Raw genomic sequence first — 12,806 nt, 5'->3', positions numbered from 1 at the left:
GCTCGATCTCAGGGGTTTTGTCACGGTATGGCCGGCTGTTCCCGTCGGAGGGTCGAGTCCTCCCTCGCGCATGGGTGTGTGTGTGTGTGTGTGTTGTCCTTAGCTTCGTTTAAGTTGGGTTAAGTAGTGTGTAGGCTTAGGGAACGATGACCTCAGCAGTTTGGTCCCTTAAGAATTCACACATACACGCTGAGAAGAGCGTTTCTGGAATCACCCTGTGGCAATTCTGGACGGTGGGGTGTCACATTGTCCTGCTGGAATTGCCAAAGTTAGTCGGAATGCACAACGGATATGAATGGATGCAGGTGATCAGACAGGATGCTTACGTACGTGTTTACCTGTCAGAGACGTATCATGTGTCCCTTATCACTCGAACTACACACACCCCACGCCATTACAGAGCCTCCACCAGCTTGAACAGCCTCCTGCTGACATGCAGGGTCCATGGATTCATAGGTTGTCTCCATACCCGTACACGTCCATCCGCTCGATACAATTTGAAACGAGACTCGTCCGATCACGTAACGTATTTCCAGCCATCAACAGTCCAGTGACAGTGCTGATTGGCCCAGGCGAGGCGTAAAGCAGTCATCAAGGGTACGCGAGTGAGCTTTAGGCTTCGAAAGCCCATCTCGATGATGTTTCGTTCAATGATTTGCACGCTGACACTTGCTAATGGCCCAGCGTTGAAATTTGCTGCAATTTGCGAAAGGGTTGCACTTCTGTCACGCTGAACTATTCTCTTCATTCGTCGTTGGTCCCGTTCTTGCAGTATCTTTTTCCGTTCGCAGTGGTGTCGGAGGTTTGAAGTTCTACCGGATTCCTGATATTCATGGTACACTCGTGAAATGGTCGTACGGGAAGATCTCCACTCCATCACTACCGCAGAGATGCTGTGTAAATTGCTCGTACGCCGACTATAACATCACGTTCAAACTCACTTAAATCTTGATAATCTGAAAGCAGCAGTAAACCATCTACCAACTGCTGCAGACACTTGTTTTCTTCTATAGGCATTGGCGACGGCAGCGGCGTATTCCACCTGTTTACATATTTCTGCATTTGAATACGTATGCCTATCCAGTTTCCTTGGCCTTCATTATACATTAAAGGATGTAATATACGTAGCGCTAATTTGACTTTGCTTGCATGGCACACTCACGGTGTTGCAATTTTCATGGCCACAAGTGTAGTACCTGTGGAACGACGAACAAGGGAATGCACTTCATATCGTTTCGTCCATCGCGTGAATAATCAAAACGTTTGAGCACGGTGAGCTCGGCGATGCCACCTGTAAACTCCCTTTGCGCTGGTTTAGTGACAGGGAACAGCTGTGCTTTCCGTTGCGCAGTCACGCAGACTTGGCTGCGTGTGTAGGCCGCGTCAACTCGTGTACCTAGGTGTGGGAGTGTAGGGGGCAGAGGCCCCCGGCTGGCGTTTTTCTGGCGCGACAAATTGCCCGGAAAATGGTGCGCATTGTGTCCGCCGCCTCGGCCTCCGCCTCTGCACTGCTCAAGTTGGAAAGGAAAAGAAGCGCTGCAGTCGCAGGCGGAATAGGCCATCTGTAGCCGCACAACCCATGCTCTGTCGTACGTTTGTGCTGGCGACGTCAATGGAACTAAGGGAATGGTTCGTGTTTATATTACCACCACTGGTTGTCAGTAGAGGCGGACCCACCAGTCTAAAAGAAGGTTGGAAGTACTGCGTTGTCATCAGAATAGCGGTAACAAGAGAATGGGTGAACCATCAGAGCACAGAGATTTCCAAAGTGGACTAGTCACTGCATGTCACGTGAGCACCTAGTCCATTAAGAAAATTTCACCCCTTCGTAAGCTTCAGAAGTCGATGTTGTTGATATTATTATGAAGTGGAAACACGGAGGAACAACTACAGCGAAAACAACACTTGCCAGACGTCACTTACTGACGGACAGGGACCGTCGAGCATTGCAGAGGATGGTTATGAAGGAATGAGTCGCGAGTTCCAAAGTGCTACCAGCAGTCATGTCAGCACAATAACTGTGCATAGGGAGCTAAAAAAAGAATGGAGTACAACGGTAGCGCAACTCCTCATTAGGCACACATTTCTGTGGTCAACTCTGAGAGGCGGCTGAGTTCATGAAAAAAGGGGCGCTACTGGACAGCGGTGACTCGGAATGAGTGGTACGGAGTGATGAAACACGCTGTAACGTGTCGCAGTCCAAAATGTGTTCAAATGGTTCAAATGGCTCTGAGCACTGTGGGACTTAACATCTGAGGTCATCAGTCCCCTAGAACATAGAACTACTTAAACCTAACTAACCTAACGACATCACACACATCCATGCCCGAGTCAGGATTAGAACTTGCGGCCGTACCGGTTTCGCGGTTCCAGACTGTAGCGTCTAGAACCGCTCGACCACTCTGGCCGGCCCAAAAGGTGTGTGAATTCCTAAGGAACCTAACTGCGGAGGTCATCGCTGCGGAGGTCATCGGTCGCTAGAATCACAACTACTTAAACTAACTTACGCTAAGAACAACATACGCACCCACGCCCGAGTGAGGACTCTAACCTCCGGTGGGAGTGGCTGCGCAATCCGTGCATGACGTCTCAAACCGCGCGGCCACTCCGCGCGGCTGTCGCAGTCCGCTACAAGTGTCTGAGTTTGGCGAATGCCTGGAGTACCTTAAATGCCATAGTGCATATTGCCAACAGGAATGTACGGAGCAGGTGTTGTTATGGTACTATGCAGTTTCTCGTGGTTATTGAGTGGCCCCTTGATTGTGCTTAAGAAAACGCTAAGTGTGGATGTATACGTCCACATTTTACGTCATCGTATACAGCCTACAGTAGAACAGTTCGGAGACAATCATTCTTTGTATCAGCATCACACTGCATCCCGTCGTGAAGAAGCATCTGTGAGGTGTCCGCCTTTGGTAGCTGAGTGGTCAGTGCGACGGAATGTCATACCTAACGGCCCGGGTTCGATTCCTGGCTGGGTCGGAGATTTTCTCCGGTCAGGGACTGCGTCGTGTGTTGTCCTTATCGTCATCATTCCATCCCCATCGACGTGCAAGCCGCCGAAGTGGCGTCTACTCGAAAGACTTGCACCAGGCGAACGGTCTACCCGAAGGGACGCCCTAGCCACACGGCATTTCAATTTCCATCTGTGAGGTAATGGTTTCTGGACAATAATATTGCTGAAATGAACTGGCTTACCTGAAGTCCCAACCTGAACCTAATGGAACACGTTAGGAACGAATTTGAAGGTGGAATCTGCTCCCGACACCGGGGTTCATCTGTTCTGTTTCGTCTCTTGAGGAAGAATGGACGGCCATTCCTACGCAGGCATTCAGACGCGTGATTGATAGTGTCCCCAGCAGACTTCAGTCCGGCATAAATGAGACGTGTGGACACACCCTATGTTAATATCCACTAATAGGTGTCCGGATACTTTTGATCAAATAATGTGCAAACATCTCCAAGTACCCATCGGCCGTGTTTACAGCGCTTGATGAGCAGAATTCTCAGAAAAGTGGTTAGAAGTCTAAATCACATGTAATTTACGCCAAATTGGTACAAATACACTGCTGACCATTAATATTGCAACACCATGTAAGTGGAATGCAATAAACGCGAAGCTAGCGCAAGTCAGTTACATACATGGATACACAAATGATTAACATATATCGCCATCGGACGAACTGGGTTGCGGCAACAGGCGTGACACTCGTACCTACCAAATTTCATTCAGGAAGCAGTCCCCCAGGTTGTGGCTAAATCAGATCTATCTCAATACTTTGCGTGAAAGAAATGGAAAGGAAACGGCATGGAAAGAGGTAGGAAGGAAACAATGACTTGCAGCCGCGTGGGTCTTTGCGGCAATCCTGCGGCGGAGTTGAAAATTTGTGCCGGACCGGACCGGGAGATGAACGCGTATGCCCTCCTCCTCTAGAACGGTTGCTTTGGCCCCCATCAGTATACGCTTTTTGCCACACCCAAATTCTAAACTTCCCGTTCGACGCACCGCAACGATCCCTGCTCCTTAACCCTCTACTCGCAGATTTCTGATTCTCGTAGGATGTCAAACGTTGGTTGTGCATCCGCACAGAAATTTTCATCTGACAGCCATCGCGCGCATAGAATTTTACACATGAGTGGTGTCCTGTCGGACATGGCCGTCAGGACAGCGACCACTCATGTTCATAAATCATTTCTCCACATACTTTCTTCCAAGAGCGTTATCTCGCAGTGAATGCCGAGGAACCTCTCGGAAGTTTGGAATTTAGAAAGTAGAAAAAATTAATGGCGGGAGCAAAGCTGTAAGGATGGTCTTGATTCGTGCCTGGGTACCTCCGTGGCCACAGTAACCGCCCGCCAAAGGCCAAGTTTGTGAGTTCGAGTCGCGGTCAGACACACAGTTTTCATCTGCCAATAAGTTTCAGATTAGCGCACCCTCTGCTGCAGGGTGAAAATTCATTCTCCAATCAATATTTTTTTTTTAATTTGTAGAGACATGTCTGCATCTGTCTGTGGTCCTGATACACATAGCCTGAGCAACGAAAACCAAATGAAGTATCTTATTCATGAAGAGGAATAAAAATTTGTTTTCTGTATTCGAACAGGAACAACGCCGCAACAACCTGCGATGGTACGAATAAAAACGGAGGTCAGCAAATAAAAACCGATTACTCTCGTTGTCTCTGTCGGGGATGACGAGTTTGCTTCAGCCTACCATATCTCATCGTGCTCGTGTGCGTTAATGATTAAATTTAAAAATTAATTACCCCTGGGTATTAACCAGGTGGAAAAATCGTACAACAACGACCCGCAATAATTATTTGAATTTTTACTAAATAAAGTTCATAGTCTGTAAAACCTGTCATATAACACCGAAGACTGGGGAAAATTACAAACTTGTTAAGTTGTTGAAAACTGGCTCAAGCTCCTAATATAGCGCTAGGCAAACTCGCTGTACAGAATTTTAATACATAGTTAGCTACGTTCACAGCTGTTCCCTGAAAGAAAGAAATCGTGGGCTACTTCGCATGTATCAGAATCCGTGCGACACGCGACACTAAACTCTCTGTGCAGATCAGGATAAAAAGTCGAGTCCCATGAAGTCGAATCTGAGGTTCAGTCCAAGAAACAATAAAAAATAAACATCTTAATGACTAATGATTGTAAAACGTGTGATACGTCCTCCGTCAACGTACACTACGTTGCTGTATGTGTAATTGTATCGTGGTAATATCAAGTTCCAATAAAAATTCAATTAAATTTGTTTTACCGCTCAGTTAACACATGAATTATATGGATACATCAACGGAGCTTTTCACTGAGAACTTTATTTTAAGTACTCACTTTGTTTAGTACTTGAAACATTATAAATAATTTGCTGAATGAAGGTTGTATAAAACTAGTCGGCGCTGTATTTTTTTTACAGACACGGAGGAGACAAAGATACCTCCTTATACAGTGTCGAGCCTCCCTTTTCTCGGTGTAGTTCAACAGGTCATCGGGGATGGACTCAGTAACTGATTGGAAATCCCCTGGAGAAATTTTGGGCCATGCTCCCCCTATAGCCATCTTTAATTGGAAAATGTTAATTGTGAAGGATCTATGCACAAGCTGACCTCTCAATTATGCGCAGTAAATATCGAGTGGGATTTATGTCCTTCCATCTGGGTGGCCAAATCATTCGTTCGAAATGCCCAGAATGTTCTTCAAACTAATTGCGGACAGTTGTGACCCGGTGACGACACCGTTGTTTGGAAACATGAAGTCCACGAATGGATGCAAATGGTCGCCATGTAGGTGAACGTAAGCATTTACAGTCAATCACAGCTTCAGTTGAACTACATGACCTACCCATTCCATGTAAGACATCAGCGGTGGCCGAGCGGTTCTAGGCGCTTCAGTCCGGAACTACGCGACTGCTACTGTCGAAGGTTCGAATCCTGTCTGAGGCATGGATGTGTGTGATGTCCTTAGGTTAGTAAAGTTTAAGTAGTTCTAAGCTCTAGGGAACTCATGACCTCAGAAGTTAAGTCCCATAGTGCTCAGAGCCATTTGAACCATTTAAACCATTCCATGTGACCACAACCCATTCCATGTAGACACAACCCACGCCATTATGTAGCCATCATGAGGTTGCACAGTGACGTTGATTTTCTGGGTCCACGGCTTCGTGGGATGTGCGCCTAACTCGAACCCTATCATCAGATCTTACCATCTGAAATCGGGGCTCGTCTGACCAGGCCACGGTTTTCCAGTCGTCTAGGGTCCAGCCGACATGGCCACGAGCCCAGGAGAGGCTGTGCAGGCGATGTCGTACTGTCAGCGAAGGAACTCGCGTCAGTCGTCTGCTGCCATAGTCCATTAAAGCCAAATTTCGCCTCACTGTCCTAACGGATACATTCGTCGTACGTCCCACACTGATTTCAGCTGTCATTTCACTTAGCGTTACTTGTCTATTAGCACCGACAACTCTACGTAAACGCCGCTGCTCTCTATCGTTAAGTGAAGGCCATCGTCCATAGCATTGTCCACTGTGAGAGGTGATACCTAAGATTTGGCATTCTCGGCACACTCTTGAGACTGTGGCTCTTGGAATATTGAATTCTCTTACGATATCCGAAAGTGAATGTCCATTTCCTCTACTTCCAATTACCATTCCGAGCTCAAAGTCTGTTAACTTCCGTCGTGCGACCATAATCACTTCGGAAACCTTTCCACCTGAATACAAATGACACCTTTACCAATGCACTGCTCTTTCATATTTCTGTACACGATACTACCGCCATCTGTGTTCGTATATATTTTCATCCCACGATTTTTGTCACCTCTGTGTACATAGAACCAAGTAAGATGCGCACATCGGGCATATTACGCTGCTTCCGTCTTTCAACTGATATGTCGTCTTTCGTAGTACTAATTATCGTTTGAGCGCGAAAGCAGATAATACACTCCTGGAAATTGAAATAAGAACACCGTGAATTCATTGTCCCAGGAAGGGGAAACTTTATTGACACATTCCTGGGGTCAGATACATCACATGATCACACTGACAGAACCACAGGCACAATGACACATGCAACAGAGCATGCACAATATCGGCACTAGTACAGTGTATATCCACCTTTCGCAGCAATGCAGGCTGCTGTTCTCCCATGGAGACGATCGTAGAGATGCTGGATGTAGTCCTGTGGAACGGCTTGCCATGCTATTTCCACCTGGCCCCTCAGTTGGACCAGCGTTCGTGCTGGACGTGCAGACCGCGTGAGACGACGCTTCATCCAGTCCCAAACATGCTCAATGGGGGACAGATCCGGAGATCTTGCTGGCCAGGGTAGTTGACTTACACCTTCTAGAGCACGTTGGGTGGCACGGGATACATGCGGACGTGCATTGTCCTGTTGGAACAGCAAGTTCCCTTGCCGGTCTAGAAATGGTAGTACGATGGGTTCGATGACGGTTTGGATGTACCGTGCACTATTCAGTGTCCCCTCGACGATCACCAGAGGAGTACGGCCAGTGTAGGAGATCGCTCCCCACACCATGATGCCGGGTGTTGGCCCTGTGTGCCTCGGTCGTATGCAGTCCTGATTGTGGCCCACAGCTGCACGGCGCCAAACACGCATACGACCATCATTGGCACCAAGGCAGAAGCGACTCTCATCGCTGAAGACGACACGTCTCCATTCGTCCCTCCATTCGCGACTGTCGCGACACCACTGGAGGCGAGCTGCACGATGTTGGGGCGTCAGCGGAAGACGGCCTAACGGTGTGCGGGACCATAGCCCAGCTTCATGGAGACGGTTGCGAATGGTCCTCGCCGATACCCCAGGAGCAACAGTGTCCCTAATTTGCTGGGAAGTGGCGGTGCGGTCCCCTACGGCACTGCGTAGGATCCTACGGTCTTGGCGTGCATCCGTGCGTCGCTGCGGTCCGGTCCCAGGTCAACGGGCACGTGCACCTTCCGCCGACTACTGGCGACAACATCGATGTACTGTGGAGACGTCACGCCCCACGTGTTGAGCAATTCGGCGGTACGTCCACCCGGCCTCCCGCATGCCCACTATACGCCCTCGCTCAAAGTCCGTCAACTGCACATACGGTTCACGTCCACGCTGTCGCGGCATGCTACCAGTGTTAAAGACTGTGATGGAGCTCCGTATGCCACGGCAAACTGGCTGACACTGACGGCGGCGGTGCACAAATGCTGCGCAGCTAGCGCCAGTCGACGGCCAACACCGCGGTTCCTGGTGTGTCCGCTGTGCCGTGCGTGTGATCATTGCTTGTACAGCCCTCTCGCCGTGTCCGGAGCAAGTATGGTGGGTCTGACACACCGGTGTCAATGTGTTCTTTTTTCCATTTCCAGGAGTGTATTTGGCTTCCACTGTGAACCACCAACGTCCGTTACATTCAGCGTCTGACAGAAACACGTGGTCCCTTTCAGCACTAAGTGGTCAGCAGCGCCAGCTACTTACATGTCTAGCTGCACAGACCCCAGAGTGCTGGCTCGTCAGCAGCGATTCCCACCAATACTGACCCAGCCCTGTTTATCGGTACCCAGCCTCCCGTTGAGGTGCGGGGAGCCACTTGAAGTCCACCCACGACTCCAATCATGAATTGTTTACTGTCATGTCACAAACTCATCCTAAGCTTGTGGATATCAGTATCTTCAGACAAAACGGAATAACTCAGAACGAAGCTGCTGGCCGTCCATTCAGAAATTGGAACCACACAAGGAGTGGAGTTCTAGTTGCTTTCTACACCACTGGCCATTAAAATTGCTGCACCAAGAAGAAATGCAGATGATAAACGACTATTCATTGGACAATTATATTATACTAGAACTGTCATGTGATTACATTTTCACGCTATTTGGGTGCATAGATCCTGAGAATTCAGTACCCAGAACAACCACCTCTGGCCGTAATAACGGCCTTGATACGCCTGGGCATTGAGTCAAACAGATCTTGGATGGCGTCTACAGGTACAGCTGCCCATGCAGCTTCAACACGATACCACAGTTCATCAAGAGTAGTGACTGGCGTATTGTGACAAACCAGTTGCTCAGCCACGATTGACCAGACGTTTGTAGTTGGTGAGAGATCTGTAGAATGTGCTGTCCAGGACAGCAGTCGAACACTTTCTGTATCCAGAAAGGCCTGTACAGGACCTGCAACATGCGGTCGTGCTTTATTCTGCTGAAATGTAGGGTTTCGCAAGAATCGAATGAAGGGTAGAGCCACGGGTCATAAAACATATGAAATGTAACGTCGACTGTTCAAAGTGCCGTCAATGCGAACAAGAGGTGACCGTGACGTGTAACCAATGGCACCCCATACCACCACGCCAGGTGATACGCCAGTATGGCGATGACGAATACACGCTTCCAATGTCCGTTCACCACGATATCGCCAAACACGGGTGCGAGCATCTCGATGCTGTAAAAAGAACCTGGATTCATCCGAAGAAATGCCGTTTTGCCATTCGTGCACCCAGGTTCGTCGTTGGCACCCCATCGTAGACGCTCCTGTCTGTGATGCAGCGTCAAGGGTAACCGCAGCCGTGGTCTCCGAGCTGATAGTCCATGCTGCTGCAAACGTCGTCGAACTGTTCGTGCAGATGGTTGTTGTCTTGCAAACGTCCCCACCTGTTGACTCAGGGATCGAGACGTGGCTGCACGATCCGTTACAGCCAAGCGGATAAGATGCCTGTCGTCTCGACTGCTAGTGATACGAGGCCGTTGGGATTCAGCACGGCGTTCCGATTACCCTCTTGAACGCACCGATTCCATATTCTGCTAACAGTCATTGGACCTCGAACAACGCGAGCAGAAAGTCGCGATAGGATAAACAGCAATCGCGATAGGCTACAATCCGACCTTTATCAAAGTCTGAAACATGATGGTACGAATTTCTCCTTCTTACACGAGGCATCACGACAACGTTTCACCATGCAACGCCCGTCAACTGCTGTTTGTGTATGAGAAATCTGTTGTTAACTTTCCTCATGTCAGCACGTTGTATGTGTTGCCACCGGTGCCAACCTTGTATGAATGCTCTGAAAAGCTAATAATTTGCATATTACAGCATCTCCTTCCTGTCGGTTAAATTTTGTGTCTGTAGCACGTCATCTTCGTGGTGTAGCAGTTTTAATGGCCAGTCGTGTAATACCAGTGGATCACAGTTAAGATGATAGTGCAAAATGTGAGAATCACTCTAGCAACACCCCTCAAAGTCATGGACATCATTTTGAACATGACAAAGGCAGCAACGCGTTCTACGACTACTCAATTGAATTCAAAAATTCCACCAAACTGAGACAGCAGCTCATATTTTGCCGCTGTGACAGACTAATACAGGCGAGTATTGTGTTTATCACTATGGCACAGCTAAGAAGGGTCAAAGCAAGCAGTGCAGTGGAAACACGTGAATTCCTCGTTGACGAAGAAGGTGAATACCAATTACCATCGGGCAACGGTGTGCCGTGGATGTGGTACTAACAGATGTTATTAATGAGCGGTCTCTCGTGGAAATCTACTGAAGTGGTTGCGGCAAGTAGTAAAGATAAATCGTCGCGGGAAGTTGTGCAAAGTGGTTTTTGTTCCATGACGACGCCACCGTTGATTCTGTATAGGACTGTCACACATGGGCCTTTTTTGTGCTGTCAATCTGCTTCATCCCCAATATGCTCCTGACACCACTCGCCGTGGATTACTACTCTTTCCTGAGATGAAGAAAGCGATAGAACCAAGATCTCCGGCAATTCGTCTATCGCCTGGAAAATTTCATTGCATTGAAGGGTGTATGTGTAGAAAAGGACAAGCACCAAGTATGACTTGCGGCTTGGTTTTGGACAAAGTGAGAGTTAAAACTGTATTGTACATCTTGCACAACTGCCATTACTCACACATAAGATCGTGTAAGAAGAATACGAAGCATCATTCGAGTCCACAGTGAGCAGGTTACTGAAGTTTTATCGCAAAGATTTAACTGGACAAGCAGCATCTAATTTAGAGCTATCAGATTGCGTTGTGTAATGCAAAATACTCCTTTATTGCCATTTTAAATACATGAGAACAGTCCACAGACCCGGTTTTTCTGTGTTTGTTAGTTATTTTGCACTTTGAAAAACCCCACGTGTGTGAAAGTCAGTTTAACTGACTCATAATTAACCGTGATACAGGAACACCCTGGAAACCCAACGCTGGAATCACTGTACGCAATGGATTGATTAATACTATGAAATATTGTGGCGTGAAGTTTAAAGTAGAGAATACGCAATTTATCATAGAAAATGTGAAATTTGATGAAAACACAACATTTAAATCAAATCTGTTGTTTATTACAAAAAACATTAGATAGTAATTGTTAAATCACTACAGTTATAATCACAGAATTAACCATGAAAATCAGAAAACTGGAACTATAAGTTGGCAAAGTTAATCTAATGTGTCGGAACTGCTGGGTAATCTCGCATCTGACTTTGTGGAATTTATGTCAGCCCAACTGTTTAATTATTACTATGACTGCTTCTCTCAAAAGAGAACCGAAAAGACCTGTAGAACCATGGATTCACTGTTGAACATGGGGCAATGGAACGTATAATGAATCCGAACTTCAGACTCTCGAGTGTGCTGACATGGCACAGCTGGTAGCTTTGCTCACCATAATCTTCAGTGTAATAAGAGCAATGTGGTAATACCATATCTCTTTGCAGTCGAGTACGATGTTAGGATCACTGCGCCAGGACTCGAACACTGGACCCCAATCGGCTCCTCCAGTTGAGAGTACAGCCTGCAGGGTACCGATGTGTTCAACGCCAAGGCCAGAGAAATTCTTCCCTATTTAGCAAAGACGTGAAAGAAGTAACTTCTCCCTTCTTCCCGGCAAGAAAAACTCTCTAAAGTTATATTGGTCTGCCAGTGGGGTGAGTGTTTTTTTAACAAAAAATTCCTCCAAGAGGAGGCGAAATGTCATTAAAAACAGGATTATCTTACTTTTTCTGATGTCACTTCTGTCTCACCAGCTCGTGACCTGTCAATCAGCAACTAGGTGCGAATTACAGGCCCTGGGAAAATCTAAGAAACTGTACTCAGTGCTAGCCACCAAATGTGTGGGATCTTCTGAACCTGTAGAATATCAGAGGTGTTTTACCATGTTTTCTAGAACACTTGGAAATATTTATCCGCTGAAAGCATTTTTCTTAACATAGTCGAAGCTGCTGGGAGAGTTCCACCGTCTGGAACGAATGCTTTCAGCAAAGCCAACCAGAGTGGATATATGCAATAAGCTGCAAAGTAGGCCGGCGCTGGCAAAACGCAACTCGAGGCGACTTTCTTCAAGGCAGTGCGAGGGCAGCTATATTTCCTGGTCCCTTGCACACAGTTCTACGAAGGCTTGTTTTCCCTCACCTCACCGGGGTTAATTTCGCCGAGCCTTTCTACTCGTTCCGCAGCGTTTCTCACTTCCAAAGCTCACTCTGAAAACCAAATAACATGGCCAGCACCATGTTAGATTAAATAATATTAAAAGGACGAAATCAGCGCAGACAAACACTGTAATTTCATTAACCCACGCCCGCATCTCGTGGTCTTGCGGTAGCGTTCTCGCTTCCAGCGCCCGGGTTCCCGGGTTCGATTCCCGATGGGGTCAGGGATTTTCTCTGCCTCGTGATGGCTGGGTGTTGTGTGCTGTCCTTAGGTTAGTTAGGTTTAAGTAGTTCTAAGATCTAGGGGACTGATGACCATAGATGTTAAGTCCCATAGTGCTCAGAGCCATTTGAGCCATTAACCTACCTAAACTAAGTCAGTT

At 47.5% G+C, this 12,806-nt stretch overlaps 1 protein-coding gene across 1 annotated transcript in view; it reads right to left on the bottom strand.

Moving 5' to 3' along the window:
- The window catches only part of LOC126335960 (uncharacterized), a 1,093,560-nt gene that overhangs the window by 850,717 nt on the left and 230,037 nt on the right, over positions 1-12,806 (bottom strand). The gene's annotated exons all lie outside the window — the stretch shown is intronic.

The sequence above is a fragment of the Schistocerca gregaria genome, chromosome 2, assembly GCF_023897955.1.
Source record: "Schistocerca gregaria isolate iqSchGreg1 chromosome 2, iqSchGreg1.2, whole genome shotgun sequence".
NCBI classification, from domain to species: domain Eukaryota; kingdom Metazoa; phylum Arthropoda; class Insecta; order Orthoptera; family Acrididae; genus Schistocerca; species Schistocerca gregaria.
This window is presented reverse-complemented; position numbering and strand designations above follow the sequence as displayed.